The 18,316-nt window shown below is 38.0% G+C and overlaps 1 protein-coding gene across 4 annotated transcripts in view; it reads left to right on the top strand.

Moving 5' to 3' along the window:
- Positions 1–18,316, top strand: part of LOC139151451 (uncharacterized) — a 53,216-nt gene that overhangs the window by 15,005 nt on the left and 19,895 nt on the right. For all 4 annotated transcript variants that reach the window (XM_070724274.1, XM_070724272.1, XM_070724273.1 and 1 more), the window contains exon 2: positions 15,631–15,751. The gene's annotated coding sequence lies outside the window, so the exon portion shown is untranslated. The remainder of the gene's footprint in view (positions 1–15,630; positions 15,752–18,316) is intronic.

Here is an 18,316-nt window from a genome sequence, read left to right on the forward strand (position 1 = left end):
ATCACCATTAATCCACAATATAGCTTCTCCATAATAAGATAAGATGGATCGACAACACTTTACCTTCCTTACCAGAAAACAAGAGATCATAACCAATTTTTCGAAATTATTTTACAACGCAGAACACTATATACTCCCAATGAGGATTACCTTTTCGACTGGGTACTAAAATTCAATAGCAAAATAATTCTGGAACTAAACCCGAAAAGCCAAATGTCACAGAACGCATTCAAATTACGCAACTAAATAGTAAACAGAAGGCGAACAAACACTCTCTACACCAAGCAATAATAAGGCGAGACAAACCTCAGAAAATGACTAAAAAGGCTTATATTCCCATTGACACCTCAATGTTTAAAATGCCTTGTGAGTGAATCTATCATTAGTTTCTTATCATGGATGACATTTAACCAATGTTAGACCCTGACGTCTTTGAAGCAAAGACCCTACAAACGGACGTTTTAGGGTCAATGCTTGAAGATACCATTCCACTAGCATGATCGAATCAGAGAGACTAGATTGATCTAACTTTCGAGCTAGATCAGCCACCAGCAGCTGAGAAAAAATAAGTCAACATAATCATCAGAGTCAAGCGAGGTAGACAACGACTTCACACATTATACTCCACAGAGAGGACATTCTTACACAATTCACAAAAAGCGTTCAAAAGCTTCGTTAAAGGCATTGTTCGCGATCCCAGGGACGGGCATGGCTGGTAGTGTGGCAAATGCAAAATGTTAGTCATGCTGAATCAAGGTGTAATCAAGTAATAGCTTATTTTAGATTGGGAAAATCCTAATCCTGATAGTAATGATGGAATATAAACTTTGTGAAAAGTTGAGAAAATTTGCCACTTCTATGATTTGTATGTTTTACATTCCATGTTGTACTAGCCTGTACTATACATGAACAGTCAATACATCCGGCAAGTATTCTGTGCTGTTCTTTTATAGTTAGGTCCCCGCAATCCGAGATAAGTCTTTCTATAGTGTCAACCATTCTCTTCGATTACTGTAATCTACTCCAATAAATTCCCATTTAACTCATTTGTATGATTACAGGGAAGCCTAAGCCTATCTCTTACAATCTAAGATTTGAGATATTTGACAACAATATGTATGCAATTGTCATATTTTTCATAGGCCTAAATAACACACAGAAGAAAGTCATACTCAATGTTTTGTCCAATTGAAAGTCAAATTTTCACCGAAACAAGTAGAGGTGGCCATCTGTAAGCCAAACGAGAATTAATATTAGCAAAGATGGATATTAATTGAGCCTTTCCCATTTCCGATCCCAGTTACTCATACAACGGGGTATAAGCGAAAGCCAAGAGTATCGAACGTGTTGAAACCTAAGTGGCCCCTATTCAGTACCACGAAGCCTACAGGCACACCTTAAAGAATACTTACCAGGCCAAAATACCGAGTGTTGAATTCCTTCAAAGTGGCAATCCTACAGGTACACCTTAAAGAATACTTACCAGGATAAAATACCGAGTGTTGAATTCCTTCAAAGTGGCAACACCTGGAAAGACACTGCGGCAACCAATTTATCACCCTGATCTCTAACTATTTACCTCTATACCCAATAAAGCACCGAGACTCAAGACAGTTGTACATCACAAACTTAGAGAGCGATCGAAGACACTCGCCTCACAGAACGCAAAATGGAAGGCTGCAAAGACGATTCTTCAAATAGGCAAAAAAGAGGCTAAAACCAACACAAACATTCACAGCAACGACGACAGGTCGGGTTTTCTTCCTATACTACGGTACAAAACCAAACCAAAGGGTCTTTCAAAGGCCACCGCACTTCCCTTAAAGCCCGGCTCGAAATGGACTGGGATCATGATTAGTGCCAAGTTTGGTTGGGCGTTTTGGGGCGTGGCTCTGCATAATGAGTCTGTTGGTAACGGTTGCGATCGTTCGCATTATCTGCGGATCTGTTTGCTCTCAGATCACGCTCAGGCTCGGACTAATATAGATACGTACAGCCTTCGTTTCAAGGTTCGTTTCAGTCATGCCATGGCAAATACTCGAAATAAAAAAGAAAGGAAAACTATCAACTTAATCAAACAAGAGTTTGCTTGAATGAATTTACTGAAGTTTTAGGCCATATCAACGTTCGTTATGTGAATAATTCAGCTGCTGACCGCCATGTACATACGGAATATTGGCGCCATCTAAAGTCGAATAATTATCAAAAAAGTAAAAGATTATATCTGGGCTTTCTAAGAATGCATTGTTTATGGTGCTTTTTTGTTTTTGTTTCCGACTAGCGGTAAATATGTTACCCCTAACCCATTCCTATTTTACTACCGGGGCGTGACAGCCCTTCACAAACAAGTCGTTACACTCGCACACACCATCAGTTAAATGGAAAATAAGCAGATTATGACAGCTGAGAATACTAGCTAAAATCATAGTGGGTAAAATGCCTTAGAGGGGATGATTTCGATACCTGTCCAACGGACTAACTGTTTTGTGCATATTGTTCAAAAAATCACTTAAAATTGACAAAACTGAAAGGCTTAAGCTTTTTAACTTTCAAATATGCAACTTTCCCAATAAAACTATACATTTTGGAAAGGCCAATTTCAGAGCTTTCAAACAGTATAACATTTATATGGTTTCATAATTCATAATTCGAGGCAGAAAGGGAAACATTACCCCTACCCCATATGTTGTAATTTCGTTCTTAAAAATGACTTAAAATTGACACAAACTGAAAGGTTTAAGCTTTGTAACTTTAAAATATGGACTTTTCCCAATAAGACTATACATGTTTGGAAAGGCCAATTTCAGAGCTTTCAAACAGTATAACATTTATATGGTTTCGTAATTCATGATTCGAGACAGAACGGGAAACATTACCCCTACCCCTTTTATTATAATTTTGTTCAAAAATCACTTAAAATTGACAAAAACTGAAAGGCTTAAGCTTTGTAACTTTCAAATATGCAACTTTCCCAATGAAACTATACATGTTTGGAAAGGCCAATTTCAGAGCTTTCAAACAGTATAACATTTATATGGTTTCATAATTCATAATTCGAGGCAGAAAGGGAAACATTACCCCTACCCCATATGTTGTAATTTCGTTCTTAAAAATGACTTAAAATTGACACAAGCTGAAAGGTTTAAGCTTTGTAACTTTAAAATATGGACTTTTCCCAATAAAACTATACATGTTTGGAAAGGCCCATTTCAGAGCTTTCAAACAGTATAACATTTATATGGTTTCATAATTCATGGTTCGAGGCAGAAAGGGAAACATTACCCCTACCCCATATGTTGTAATTTCGTCCTTAAAAAATCACTTAAAATTTACACAAACTGAAAGGCATAAGCTTTGTAACTTTAAAATATGGACTTTTCTCAATAAAACTATACATGTTTGGAAAGGCCAATTTCAGAGCTTTCAAACAGTATAACATTTATATGGTTTCGTAATTCATGATTCGAGGCAGAAAGGGAAACATTACCCTTACCCCATATGTTGTAATTTCGTTCTTAAAAAATCACTTAAAATTGACACAAACCGAAAGGTTTAAGCTTTGTAACTTTTAAATATGCAATTATTCCCCATAAATCTATATATTTTTAGAAAGGTCTGATGCAGCACTTTCAAAAAATGTAACATTTTTATGGTTTCATTATTCATGATTCGAAACAGAAAGGGAAACATTACCCCTACCCCTTATGTTACACACGGATATGTGGCATACCGCGTAATCAGAAAACAAGCTCATGCACCCACTAAATCTCAAGACACATACTTTTAATCTTGTTTTCTTGTTTATTGCACCGAGTTCTTCCAAAAATATATAAATACCTTATGAAAAATTATTTGGGGGAACGGGAACTTAATTATTGGGTGTGAAATTTCGCAAATTTACGATTTACGGCCAATGACCGATATAAAGTCTAATCGACGTTCAAATATTAATTAATCCCTATTAAGTTATATATCAATGAAAAGGCCATGATCTTGGCTTTCTAAAAATGTAACGTTTATAGTATTTTATTGTTTCTGTTTCCGTCGAGCGGTAGATACGTGACCCCTACCCCATTGTTGAAATCCAAGATGGCGGCCAAGATGGCGGCAAAGATGGCGCCAAATGAACCCCATGGGACACGATTTGATTTTGGGAACATCAAAATTCATTAAATATAGACCCTAAGGATTACAAAAATGTAGGTTAAAAAAATACATCCATGGGGTGCATGGGAACCCTACCTTCCGACTAGACTATTTGTTTTCTGAAAATAGAAAATGTTATTTTTCCCCATAGAGTTAATACAGGAATGGCGGCCATTTTGAATCTCAAGTAACGGTAAATATATCGGGTAATTTGTTTCTCTTGTACCAAATTTTGCACCCCTGATTTTTTATTCTTTATTTCGAAAGTAATCATTCAAAGTTGTCTGAAGAAAAGTTGAGCGAAAATTCGATCAAGGCTTCCAAATTCGAGGGTCGAACTACCTAATCTCCCATAGACAAAATAGATATGCACAAGCAAACAGACAGACATGTGTACAGATCAACAGACTTCGTGATACTTAGCCTCATGCAATGCTTTATGTACAGAAAACAAATAATATTTTACACTGCCCTTCTGCCCTTGTATAAGTGCAATTTTTAGATTGGAGAAATACGCGTCGTTTAATTTATCATATTTAAACATTAATATGTTCCCTTATTTTGTTGTTACATTTGTGATAAAAATAGTTTCGTAATTTCCTTTAAAATGAAATGATTGCATTTCGCATTTTTCTTTTTGATTTTCAACATAAACCCAAAAACCATCTAAACTGAGGAAAAACTGGATGAACGGTGAGACCAGCATTTTATCTCATATGTGCTGCTGACGTCCATGCCATCATCAACTGTAACAATTATCAAAATTCGACCGCCTTTCTTGCGATGTTATCATGTACGGCAGACGCGTAAACACCTGTCGACGCGTCGAGTCGTTGACAACCATTTCATGAGCGTTTGGTGTCCGTGTATGTGCCGTTTTGCGGAAATTTAAAACCCACTCTGTCAGGAGACCGTGCTTGCATGTTAATACAGTCATGCCTGGTTAATTTTACAGTGGAAAGCGAAAGAAGTGCACCGGGGGAAAACGAAGGGTGTTTTCCTCCGAAGGTGGGACAACTGGTACCATGTATTTACCAACGTTAACTTGAAGACAGTTTCTTGATGTCGATTTCGGTCCCCATGATTCTGTCGAGTTTTTTTTCAAACAACAGGGAAGCCGCGGTAATATAAATACTCGTTAGCGTTCCATTTCACATTATGTTTGTTGAACAATTTGTGATTTGCGTTCGCCCGATAAATCATGTTTTCATGTGATCACTTCGCGGAATTTGATCGATCACATCGTAGTGATTTTAAGGTCAGGCGTGAAATATGTAAGCACAACAATATTTATTAATTCTATTGTGTACAGTCGTAATAAATTCAGGTCCGTCCTGACTATATTAAAACGGTAATATGTCACATTTTTATAAGACGAAACTTTTACTTCTACATGATTTAAAAGAAATCGAACAACACTGTTATAATTTGCGGCACATTTACATTATATATTTGTTTTTCAGTCGATTTAGGTCAAAAGAGCTTCCGCTTAATGATTCAGGATAAAATTTGATAAATAGGTCGCTGGGATGACTTTATTTCATGACCTTTGTTTTCAAATTGAAGGATGTTAGCCTATCATTTTTTTTTCGCGAAACGCAGCTCATTTTGTCTACCTGCAGGTGCCTCGAGGCGGCCCATTTTGATCAAAAATACGCAGAGTTTAGTAAACAGTGAATTCTGCGGTACGTGTATTTTGTTTTCAAACTTTATTTAATTCAATGAAAAAAAATGACAATCAGCGTCATACGGCAACAGCTGACGGATAAATATTTGATTAAATATATTAGCAAATGACGTATACAGAAATGGCACAGACGATTAAGGCGTAATAATAGTACCATCACACGTCGATTAAATCGATAAAGATGATTTATTAAAGTCCATCAAAGGTTAAGGGCCAGTAGCAGTAACTTTTGATTTTTTCCTCACTATTTTTGTTTTGTATGTTAATCGCAAGTTCTTATTCTATTCCTAAATCATATCTTCTATTCAGCTTATCGACTTAGCGTCTAAACGTGCATAAAATGCAATGCTGTTGTTTACATCTGGATTCCAGTCCGGACCAGAATCCAATCGACGACAGTAACAATGCAGTTTACATGTGTGCAGGCTGAGTTCAGTGACTAGCTGAATACTGTGTATCTCAACGTGCTACGAGAAGTATATAAAGGAACTGTAGTTGACATGAAAAACAAAAAAACCGTGAAATTGTGTCTTTGAAAGTTACAGCTTTAAAATTATACAGTCACCTGTAATCTAAATATGCCCGTATATGGTCAAAGGGGTGTTCCTTGTTATTAAAATGGCCATGTGAGAGCGCTGTTTTTAAAAAGCGGCCACCCGCTTAAAATCTATGATGTCGGTTAGATTTTCTCTTTCTGTGGTAACTGTGGCAAAATTGGAACAGGTGACAGAATATCTTTAAACACCTGGAGGGAAATTCGTTGTTACAATTACAAAGAATGACCCCTAGAATCCGTAGTTTATAAGTGACCCAAACTTCATGTCGTCATTTAAAGGGGTGGTCGTCGGAACTGTGCTCAAAGATCGCTAGGGACCACTACACAGTAAGTGAGGCTACCCACAATTCTCCATGATCTGTACACACGGAGATCACTCACTGAACTGAAGCAAATTTCTTCTGTACACAGAACAACTCGGTCCATATTTCAAAATTCTGGCAACATAGTTCTGATAATCATAATTTTCTGATTTCTCACTGTGAATAATAAGAAGATCAACCCCTTTTCCGCGGAGGAGATAGCAATTTTGTAATTTTGTCGACATAGATTTTTGACAGCCATACACAATATTTTCAAGGAAACTAAGGGAATAAGTTGCATCTGTGTTGGCAAAAGAAAAGGTAGTGATTTTTTTTATGTTCGTAACAAAGGAAATTTGAATGTCTGACAGGTGGTATGATTAGACCATCTTAGTTGCTGATAACTTTACCTTGACAAGTGTAACAATTTTTAGCACCTCAAAACATCGACTTCTCATTTAATTTACTATTGAATTTTAAACATAATCAATAATGTTCGAACATAGTTTTTAACAAATAATCCTGAACTTAAATTGTAAGTTAAAAATTGTTAAGAAACTGATAAAATTGAAAAGCCTTTAGCAAAAAACGTCTCAGTGAACAATCAAGGGGAATTGTGGGTAGCCTCACTTACTGTGCACTATGACAGATGTCAACACTGTAGCCAACGTACGTTGGCGATTGATGAAAGTTAAAACATGTTTGTCATAATATACCTCGTAAGATTTAAATGTGGTAGCTATGTTGACATGCTGCATCTATATATAGTGCATGAATTACAATGTTTGTAAACGAGAAATTCGCACATGCGCAGCTTCGACGACCGCCTTCCTGTAAAGAGACCCGAATTGTCTGCTAAGGCCGAACATTCCACACGGTCAGATTTTCCCCGATAACATAAAACTAGTGTATGCATACCGTGTAAACTTTCTTGCATGTGAAATATGACAGTGACGCTCCAAGCGACACTACAATTGATAACTAGTCGTTAAACGTCATTGATTAATACTCAAAGCATCAGATATATTTCATCTGATTAGGGAAGTTTCATTCGTCGGGCGCATATATCAAAAATGTCTACGTGAGCGCCAACCATTTGCCGTCTAGTGAACGATCTGACTGATGTTACAAGCTAAAGAAGCCAGCAACCTAATTTTAATCAAGTCGACTGTGTACATATTTGCCATCTATCAGAAGCGCTCATAAAACTTTGTATTTCCATAAATACATGCATCATACATAAATAATGGAGTTCGACACTTCAGATGACCGATCGCTCTTTCATGCGCGATCAGCGACACTATTAGTGCCGGGCGCAACCGTTGTCGAATCAATTTGGGAGCTTGCTGCCGGTGGTAGACGGGAGTGTGTTTTAGGAAAAACGGCGTTCAGGCGGGTACTATTTACAGCGGCCGGGGTTACAAAGGCACGTAGTATTAAAGGCGACACACCAAATACCGCTAATCGATCTTGCACATTGATACAGTTGATGACGTTCGATGCGTTGGACTCAACCGCTAATGTGTATTGAAACTTAAAAGTCAAATTGTGTCTAATTGTGTCTACATTCAGAATTACCATGGAAAGCACATGCATTGATAAGAATGCTTACTTACACAGTTTGGTATTTTTGTCGGTCAAATGTTCATCGTTTGCATATTTAAATTCAAAATTTGCCAGACAAATCAGACCCCCCTCCCAGCTCCAGTGTCCGAAAGCGATACTTTCTGTTGTTAAATTGTAATTTGAACTCCAACTTTTAATGGATCTTACCATCGTGTTTTGCGAAGCGCAAATAACAGTAATTTTTGACAATTTATGAGGTTTATTTGTTCCGTATATTGACTTTATTCCCTTAGTGTAGTCCCAAATCATATTGAAACAGCATATATATATATATATATATATATATATATATATATATATATATATATATATATATATATATTATATATATATATATATATATATATATATATATATATATATCAGGATAAACCAGGTGACATTCCCACTACAAATGACTATGATTTTACGAAACAAATTAGAAGTGGGAATGTAAACTGGTTTATCCTGGTAAAAATAGTAATTTATCTAGCTCTGCTTCGGTATCGCGCTCTCTACTCCACTGGATCTTGAAACTCACAAGTGTGTGTAGATATATTCAGATGATTTTCAAACAACCCTGCCCTTTGACCTTGTCTCTCCTGTTTGTATTATCCAAACAAATTCATTCATTCATTAATCCATCAATCCATCCATCCATACATCCATCCATCCATCCATCCATCCATCCATCCATCCATCCATCCATCTATCCATCCATCCATCCATCCATCCATCCGTCCGTCCATCCATCCATCCATCCATCCATCCATCCATTCAATCATTTACTCATCATCTTCATTCATTCATTCATTCATTCATTCATTCATTCATTCATTCATTCATTCATTCATTCATTCATTCATTCGTTCGTTCGTTCGTTCGTTCATTCATTCATTCATTCATTCATTCATTCATTCATTCAGCCATCCATCCCTTTATTCATTCATTTATTCATTCATCTATCCGTCCATTCATTCATTCATTCATTTATTCGTCCATATATTCATACATTCATTCATTCATTCATACATTCATTCATGTTGAATATCATTGCTTCTCTTCACGAGCTTCTCTTCCAGAAAACCTCCCACGTCACCTGAGTTTTTTTTAACTCTGCCCTTTGACCTGCTGTTTACATTTTAAATCAACTCTCACTGCTGTACTCATTTTTTCATTCGTTCGTTCGTTCATTCGCCATGGTTCGTCTTGCCGTCCGCCTTGCTTCCCTTCATGTTTTCAGTCAAATTTTCTCTAATGTATCAGAATCCGCTTATACCCATCTGCACAATACTTCCCCGCTCAAACTCTGACATTTTAGGTTGTTATCATTTTAAATAAACGTTTTGTTACCAGGCGACACAAAGACTTGTAAAAAATATTTTTAATTTTTCATGAGGAAAGTGCACATAATTTCACGGCTGGAGAGCATCCACTCTATTCACATATTTTAAATGATTAAATTATACTAGTCGATAACAAACATATTTGTGGAGTTGGAGGTGTCGAAGCGATTAAAGCGATATTAGCAGGATTAATTAACATGATTAGTCGATAGTTCACAGGAAATTAGACTGACGTCAGAGCAACAGCCTGTCAATATCCAGAGCTTAATTAGCATCAACTTTTGATAGAGTCGTGTTTGAAAATACAAGTTTCTTTTTTCACCTCCCTCAAATCACTCAAAAATGCCCATTGTCCAATTTGTAGACACAACCTGCACGCGTTTAATGTCTGACGTCATGGTCCGCCAAATGCATTTTAACCCAGACTGTGATTCTGACTGTGCAAGACATTGACTCGAAAGGCACATATTATAAATTCGTTGTATAAAAACAATGGTGGCGAAACAAGCTGTTTCAAAAGTTACACAAATCTCTTGTGCCTTTTAAAAGACCAGTTCTCTGTAGAGACATCCTCTATTCAATGTGTTCAAATAAAGGTTATGAATACTACGGTGTGTCGTTTTTCCCAATAATATCTGTGCTGTTGATGTAATGACGGAAATAAATGCTCAGCATGCACTACATAATTGAATTCACCGCGGCCATTTTCGCCATCTTTCCAGATAAGTATTGTGGGTAAATGCCCGGATGATAAAACTTGGAAACCGAAAGTTCAGTCTTGTTCACACATTGTGCAAATAGCTTTGAGTCCCAAAGCTTTTACAGTAATACTAACAATTAGGACTGCTCTGCAATTTTTAGAGTCGATATTCAAATTCTCGTGAGTATTTGAAATTAGTATTAGCCGTCCAGTGGAAAAGTAAATTCAAGTCTTACAAAAAAACGGATGACAAACACTCAATTTTCTTCAGGATTCCAAAGAGCTCCCGAAGAGCTGCACTCCGGTTCTAGTAAATCATTTGCAAGATAGTTTAGAAATTTCCTCAAGGGCATGTCCCGGGGGCGCTTATACCTCAACCTTGAACACAGAGGCCTTCCCCTGAACACTAGGCACTTGCCTTTCTCTTGACAATGCAGCAATATATTTGACAATCCATCGTATCTCTCCTGAAACTGGTATACAGGAAGTTTGAGTTCATTCTTTATCCTGCTATGAGTAATTTTCCCGTCAACCAGCATTGCACACCTTCAACTAGGAAGAAGTATCCGATACTAAATACCGATATATATATATATATATATATATATATATATATATATATATATATATATATATATATATATATATACCATCCCCTTTCAAAAATCTAAGAATCCAACGCTAACAGTCCTTAATTGCTATGCTTGAACACAGTTCCGGATACCTCTAAACCTTCTCTGACTAAACATAAGTTTCTCTCGCAGTAAAATGAAGGGCTGCATTGTGGGGGCTTGGAATAATCAATGGATAGCTAAAAAGCCATTATGGTTGTAACATTGACGGGCATGGCGCATTTGTCATGAAGGGTGATCATTGGTATATCTTCTCATCATTTTTGTATTTTAGGTTCAGCTTTTAAGAATTCTGTCTCCATACGACGTTCAAAACTGGTACAAACTGTCGATATGACTTCTTTGTGTCTGTGTGATGATTTCTCTGTTTGCTCGCTTGGCGCTGTCTTTCTTTTTTGTATCTGTCCCTCTCGTTTGTGTTTATCCATCTTGTCTATCCGTCTGTCTGTCTGTCTGTCTGTCTGTCTGTCTGTCTGTCTGTCTGTCTGTCTGTCTGTCTGTCTATTTGTGTCTGTTTGTCCTTCTCTGTCTGTCTGTCTGTCTGTCTGTCTGTCTGTCTGTCTGTCTGCACCTACACATCATGCACCTGTGATTTACAAAACACGTTCTGTAAACGAACTTTCTTTTCTAAAGCTCTGGTTACCATAGCAGCGGCAGACACCGACGATAACACTCACATAAATAAGCGAAAGGGCGTGTGCATGGTTTGAAAAAAAAATTGCCTCGTGAAATTTTCCTCGTTTTCGTGGTGGACTTTCATAATCTTTCCACAAATTCATCAGGATTTAATGGCGATAGTTAAGCAGTGGGCATTGTCTGCTATATGCAGTATTTTGTAGAAATCTGTAATAATGGCAACTCATCTGTATAGTCGTTGAGGTTCGGGTTGAAAATGAATACCCAGCTAGAGACCGGCAGGTAAACCCTCTCAGTCCGTATCCATAGGGATACATTCAAAAATCCTCATTCGTACAGATTTAATTGTGAATCTTTATTTGAAGAAGTAATGGCGGTTGACGTTGATGTCGACATCACAGCGAAAAATTTCCGTAAAGTTTGGACGCAGGCCAAACAGACCTTTCCGCGGTACACTGGCTTCAAATTTCCAGCGATCGTGTTTTTTGTCTCCGTTCTTTTGTTTCGAGTGCGTAAGTACATCGATTTATCAACCCACTGCAAAATAAATACTGTCCTCCTTTGGAAACGGTAAGCGACAGTTACCATGGCGATATGTCAACACTGGAAGCTGGTGGACGTCTAAGTCCCACCGTAACCATTGGTACCCCGGCCAGAGACACCTGCGGGTGGTCTGAAAATTTCCCAGGCGCTGGTAACACGAAAACCCATCAAAAGTACTCGGTTCTAATTTTGTGTCATGATCAAGGCACATACAATATGGTTGCAAAATCCAATTTTTCAAATATCATTTCCTACTCGCATCTGGTTTGTCGCTGCAGTCGTTGTAATGGCAGAGACGAACAAGCGCGACTGGTCCATTTCATCACATTTTGCAGACAAAATTAATTTCATTAACTTCTGCATTAGATAACTCCTTCGTGTTTACTTAGGGGCCGTCGATAATAAAAGCTGACGCACGACAAACGTAATTCTTTCGTTTAGGGGGGGGGGGGGGGGTAAAAGCTCATTTCGTTTTGTGTGCGTCAAAATCGCATAAGGATTTTCTATTGTTTTCGAAGTGCGACTTTGCAGCGAGAACGCAAAACTACCTTCGCATTCATCAAGAACAGAATGACCACAAATACGGAGACAGAAAAGACAACGAAAGACATGAAGGTTAAATAAAAACTTGTATGTTTTTTTTTAATTTAAAAACTATCTACTGTTGATTGACCAATCAGAGTGCTCAATTCAGGGTGTTTTATTTACTCGTAAAGCCTTGGTCACCAAATTCCAGAAACGAATGACATCGCCGTAGTAAAGTACTGTCCAATCAAAAGTGAACATGTCATATTCTGTAGACATCTGGTACGTTTTAATATTCAAATTTGGTAACACAGCGGAAACCAGCTGCAGCACAAAATCTGCTTTGCCCTAGGGCATTTATATAATGTGCCCTAGGGCATTTATAGGATGTTCCATTACATTGGAAGGCTATTTCACAAATAAAAGTTTTAATTCATATCCTAAACATGTTATATTGACAAAGTAGACGGTTGACGTAAACACATTGAAAACGAAAATATATCAGTTAGGGGCGATAGTTTTTAAGTCGGATAAAACCCTCGTACTCGGGCTCTTCTGCTATATAAAGTCCAACCCTACGATAAAATGTCTCAGCCTGCGGCCTCGACATTTTATCGTTGGGTTGGACTTTATATACCAGAAGAGCCCTTGTACTCGGGCTTTATCCTATACGTGAAACATGTATGTGAAACATTTTCCTACGTGCGAAATACATGTGCCCTTCCGGTATTTTTTCATGGGCGTGCGGATCGGAGAGGTGCGTGTGGGTTTGTCAGAAACGGCATCATAATACGAAATTGATTTCGCATAAGAACTTTCGTTTTGAGGGGGGAGGGAGGGGGTTTCAAGTAAAACGAAGGAATTACGTTTCTTGTGCGTCAGCTTTTATTATCGACGGCCCCTTAAGCGTCGAGGCAAACATCTTTTAATCCCAACAGTTCATAACCTGGCTGTAATGAACCCCTACACACAACAAACATAGCAATGGTTTCGAGAATAAACTATGAGAGGCTGGTGAACAGAAAGGGGAAGATTCGCAAAAAAATCTTGAGGGATTACACATGTAACAAGAGAACCAAGGAGTGAATTAATTAATTAGGCCTAATCGTCAATGGATAATGACCTGTGATGACGTCAATTTTATTTAATTTGGCAAAAAGCCACTGAAAGAGAAATAGCTGTTACCTCTCATTAATTAATATTTTCATCGTTCTTGTTCCGCAAAACAAACTCGTCTCCTTTTTATCCTTCTCCCTTGAGTACTTTGAATGAACAAAAGGCTAATCGCCTTGATGAGGCAGTGAGTTGTGTAAAGCATCGTATATAGTGTTACTGTTGAGAAGTGAATTTCTATATATTCTGCACTGACATTAAGCGGCTTCAATTTCACAACGAAACCGGGCAATAAAGGGAGGCAGACCGTGTTGAACAGCATTTTAGGCGCGATTTAACGAGGAGGAGGTGTGCTTCACAAACAGCACAAAAAATAATGAGAAAACACATTGGGTGTTACACAAGATGAAGCCTCAAATTCCGCTGTGGTCTTCCAACGTTATTAAAAAAAAATCAATCTAATATATGTCAGAGGGAATCAAATTTTAACTCGAGAAGAATCTTTAATGACCAGCCGAAAATTTCAAATAAAACTTTCGCGCGCTTTTTTCATTGAATTCATATCCAAGTAGGTACTAGTCAGAAGATTGGTATTATTATTCCTGTATAGACAGAAACCGAGTGTTTATGCGGACTGTTGCTGTAACTTTTGATAAGGTATCATTTTTAGGTTCTATCAAACAAGTGCTGGCAGTTAAATGTTCTTTTCAGTGAAGTGTGTTGAAGTACAACGCAATAACCCTTCCAGCACCGTGTGCTGTGAATAACATGCAACGTATATTCTGGTGCATACTAACATTAAGCTGTCAAAAATAATGATGAAATTTAGTGATTCTGTATTGAAGAATTGAATTCTTGGCGTTTTGGTTCGGTTTTGGCCGTAGGGCAAGAAACAATGTTTTACAAACAGAACAATAACACCAGGAAATACGTAAAAAATAACGCTTAAGGAGCTCAAAAGAAGGGGACCTGGAAAAAATACAATTACCCACTAATTTGGGACGGAAAAAAATGTTGCATTTAAAGGTCAAAGGTCATGTTGTTGATGGTGTTACTCCAATTGTTTTTGCATTTCTCAACTTATATGGGTTTCGTGCGAGGCGATCAGAACACTAAATATGATTTTATATTTAAAAATTACAAACATTTAATATGGCGAATTTTCTTCTTGTAAATAGTACGGGCTTGCGCATTGGTTCTAAATTGCCTTGAAAAAGCAGGAGTCACGTGACTTGTTAACTCTCTGAGACGACACAAGAGGAAAAGTCGGTATCGGCACAACGGTATTACTTTCCAGGGAAATGATATAAAAGATTAAATTAAAGATACCGAAAAAAATGTCACCGGGGTATTTCTTTGTCGGTGTGAGCACGTGGAAGAGGGATTAATCACAAGTATCGTCCATAAATTTTAGAAACTCCAAATGCTTTGTCCGGAATGCTGTCGCTATCTTTCGTAGAATGACCGCAGGCGAGTTTTGCAATTTGTTTTGAAAGTGTGCGTCATCGATCGTCACCCTGACAACAGTGGTTGCCAGGGCTTTTGTTGATCCACTTGTGATCCACTGTTAAAACATTCTACCTCGTGCACGCCCCTGATCGTCAGGGAAAGGAGCTCGGATATAATGCTCCGTATCCATGATAGGGCAAGTAATTTTTTTTATATGGCTATTGGGCAGCATATTGTGACCCTTGGATCAGTTTGACCCAACTCCCTGAAGTTGATAACAACTTTCGCTCATTTAAAACAACAATATTCGAAGACATCGTTTTCTTGAAGGAAGGAGAAAGCGAGTAGAACAGCAATCTAACAGAACCACTCTCCGTCTTTCTTTTTCAGAGTCACTAAGTAATTTGCTTGAAACGGAACGACAACCGAGTATTTCAGGTCTCTGACATTCTGTGCATAACGAGCAAGGGAAGGCGGACAATGGAAAATATTCTATCGATAATACTTGCAGGTGAGTAACAATAATGGAATCTTCTGAAGACCAAAGTTCCTTTTCCATCATGGAATTAGCGTAATGCACAACTACAATGCAATACACTTCGGGGGAAGTGGAACAGCCACCGGGTTTTCATGGAATTCATTACTATCAGTATATTAAGGTGAATCAATTTGTTTTCCTCGAATTCACTTTTGGGACCAGACAGTGGATGGTTTTAAGCTTTCAGATGTATTTCCAAATCAATAAATCATGAACTGAAACGACACGCTCAGACTTGTTCGGGGGCATCGCTTTGCAGCACGCAACATCGGCTAATTCATCAAGTGAAAATAACTCGGCATTCAAATTAACTTAACACCAGGGTGGGAGACATTTAAACTTGCTTCTAGAGCTTTAAAATAAGATGAAGTAAATTCTGATATCATGTTTCCGATGAATTACCAAAATTTGATATCTAGTTACGTGTACTTGAAGCCTCTAGATGCAGGAGTCCCGCTCTATCTAGTTTTGAAGAGGACAGGCCTGGGATGAATAATCATATTATGACGAATAAATGATGTGTAGCACCAAACGCCTAATAATTGTAACGCAGTTTTCATTTCCCTTCTTCGGAAGCTTTAAAATTTGTTTCTCTCAGTTTCGGTTATGTGCTCGAGTGAAAGCGTGTGACCTTAATTTGTTCGTTACCTGCATGTAGTGCTGGAGGTGGGGGGGGGGGGGGTTAGGGGGGCTTGACTGAGCTGTAACTTCGTACCATTTCTCTGGCTCGACGCTGATTCCCCTTCCCCGGCCCTCGGCATTTAGCGAGAATCTCGCTGATGAAATACATGTACATTGACGCTGTTACCATATAAAGATTGCGACGACATTCGGCCAGAAGATGTGATGGGTGCGTTTGATAGATTTGCGCAGAGTGGCGTACTTGTAGAAAGTTGAGAAGGACGCCCTCACACAGAATCGAATAATTTTCCTCGCATCATGACGGAACGTTTTGTACACTTATTGCTCTGTGATCGTAAGGGCGAATAGAGTCTCACTTTTTGCGTAACATTTTGGATTTCGACTGACTCCTATACCTATAGTATTTTGCTGTCGCCTCAACTCAGAAAATCTTGAAGGGTTGAGAATTTGTACTGTTTCCAATTGTTGAATCTTTTAACGGGGAAGAAGTGGATGCCAGAACGCGCAGTCCCGAAGATTTTCCACAACGGTCGATCCAAGTATTTAATGCGTATGACGATATTTACCACTGCAAACAAGGACCCCCCCCCCCCCCAACGTCCCCTGGTTGGTATATCCAGGGTTGGGTGATTTGTGACAAAACCAGTCTTTGGACATGCATTTTTAAAACGTCATTTGAAAGTCACCTTATATTGGTTAGAACCGACGCGCCGTATGAGCCCAGAGAATGGTCGACATGACGAAACACGGCTGAACTAAGGATTTGCAAATTTCTTGTGTCCACCGTGCATAATGTGTGCTACAGGGCTGTCAAAAACTTTAACCATTTACGATCGACAGAGAGCTTTAACTTGACATTCATAGTGTGTATGTGCAACATTATTTTATTTCATGATTGGTGCCGCGTCGGAAACACCGAGACGAATTGGCGGGAGAGTTGCTAAATATGCCCATGCATCACGTGATGCAGTTTGCAAGTAATTTTACTCCGCAAAACGGTACCGACGCATCGATTTCCAAATTCGCGCACTCTAGACAAAATTATTTTAGGGACTGGTCAGTTTCTTCGGCCGGGGGGGGGGGGGCGGTGGATTATTTTTTGCCGACGTCAAAAAGTGGCTGGCCCCCCCCCTATTCCAAATTTTGAAAACAGGGTGACCCCCCTATTCCAAATTTCGAAACAAGGTGACTCCCCCTGCACGCGACAACTGTAAAACAAAAGGTGGACATAAATTTTATATATATATATATATATATATATATATATATATATATATATATATATATATATATATATATATATATATATATAATATTATATTTTACATACATTTATATTTTAACAGTCATTCTGTGTTTTAATGAAATTGTTGACATGTCAGTTGTAAGATAGGAATTTCAAAGTGTCAATCTTAAAGTTTGAATACAGTACATTTTGAATGAGCTGTGAATGTATTTCACACTTTCTATGCTTACCCAGATGTCCTGAACTGTTGTACAGAAATGGATGTCAATCATTAAAATCAAACAGGAAAAAGCAGTAAATCAAAAACTTTGATTGGTGTTAAGACTTGCCAGCCATCCAATTAAATCTCCTGAGGAGCCATAGAGAGGCATTTTAGCCAAATCTGATGTGTGCAGTGTCTGAGATGACCTTTTCTGTAACATTGAAACCATAAAAGCACAGCTATTTCTAATAAGTCACTGTATCAAATATATATTGTGAAATATTTGTGCATGTTGCTTTCTCATACAGAATCTCATAGAACAGAAAAGTATCAGGAATTTGTCATACTTTTCATATGAACTGCAGATTTCATAATGGTACACTTTCACATAGCAAACATCAAGATATCTCTGGCATATATCTCTGATTTATTAAAGTATGGCGCCCGA

The sequence above is a fragment of the Ptychodera flava genome, chromosome 15 (genome assembly GCF_041260155.1).
Source record: "Ptychodera flava strain L36383 chromosome 15, AS_Pfla_20210202, whole genome shotgun sequence".
Lineage (NCBI taxonomy): Eukaryota > Metazoa > Hemichordata > Enteropneusta > Ptychoderidae > Ptychodera > Ptychodera flava.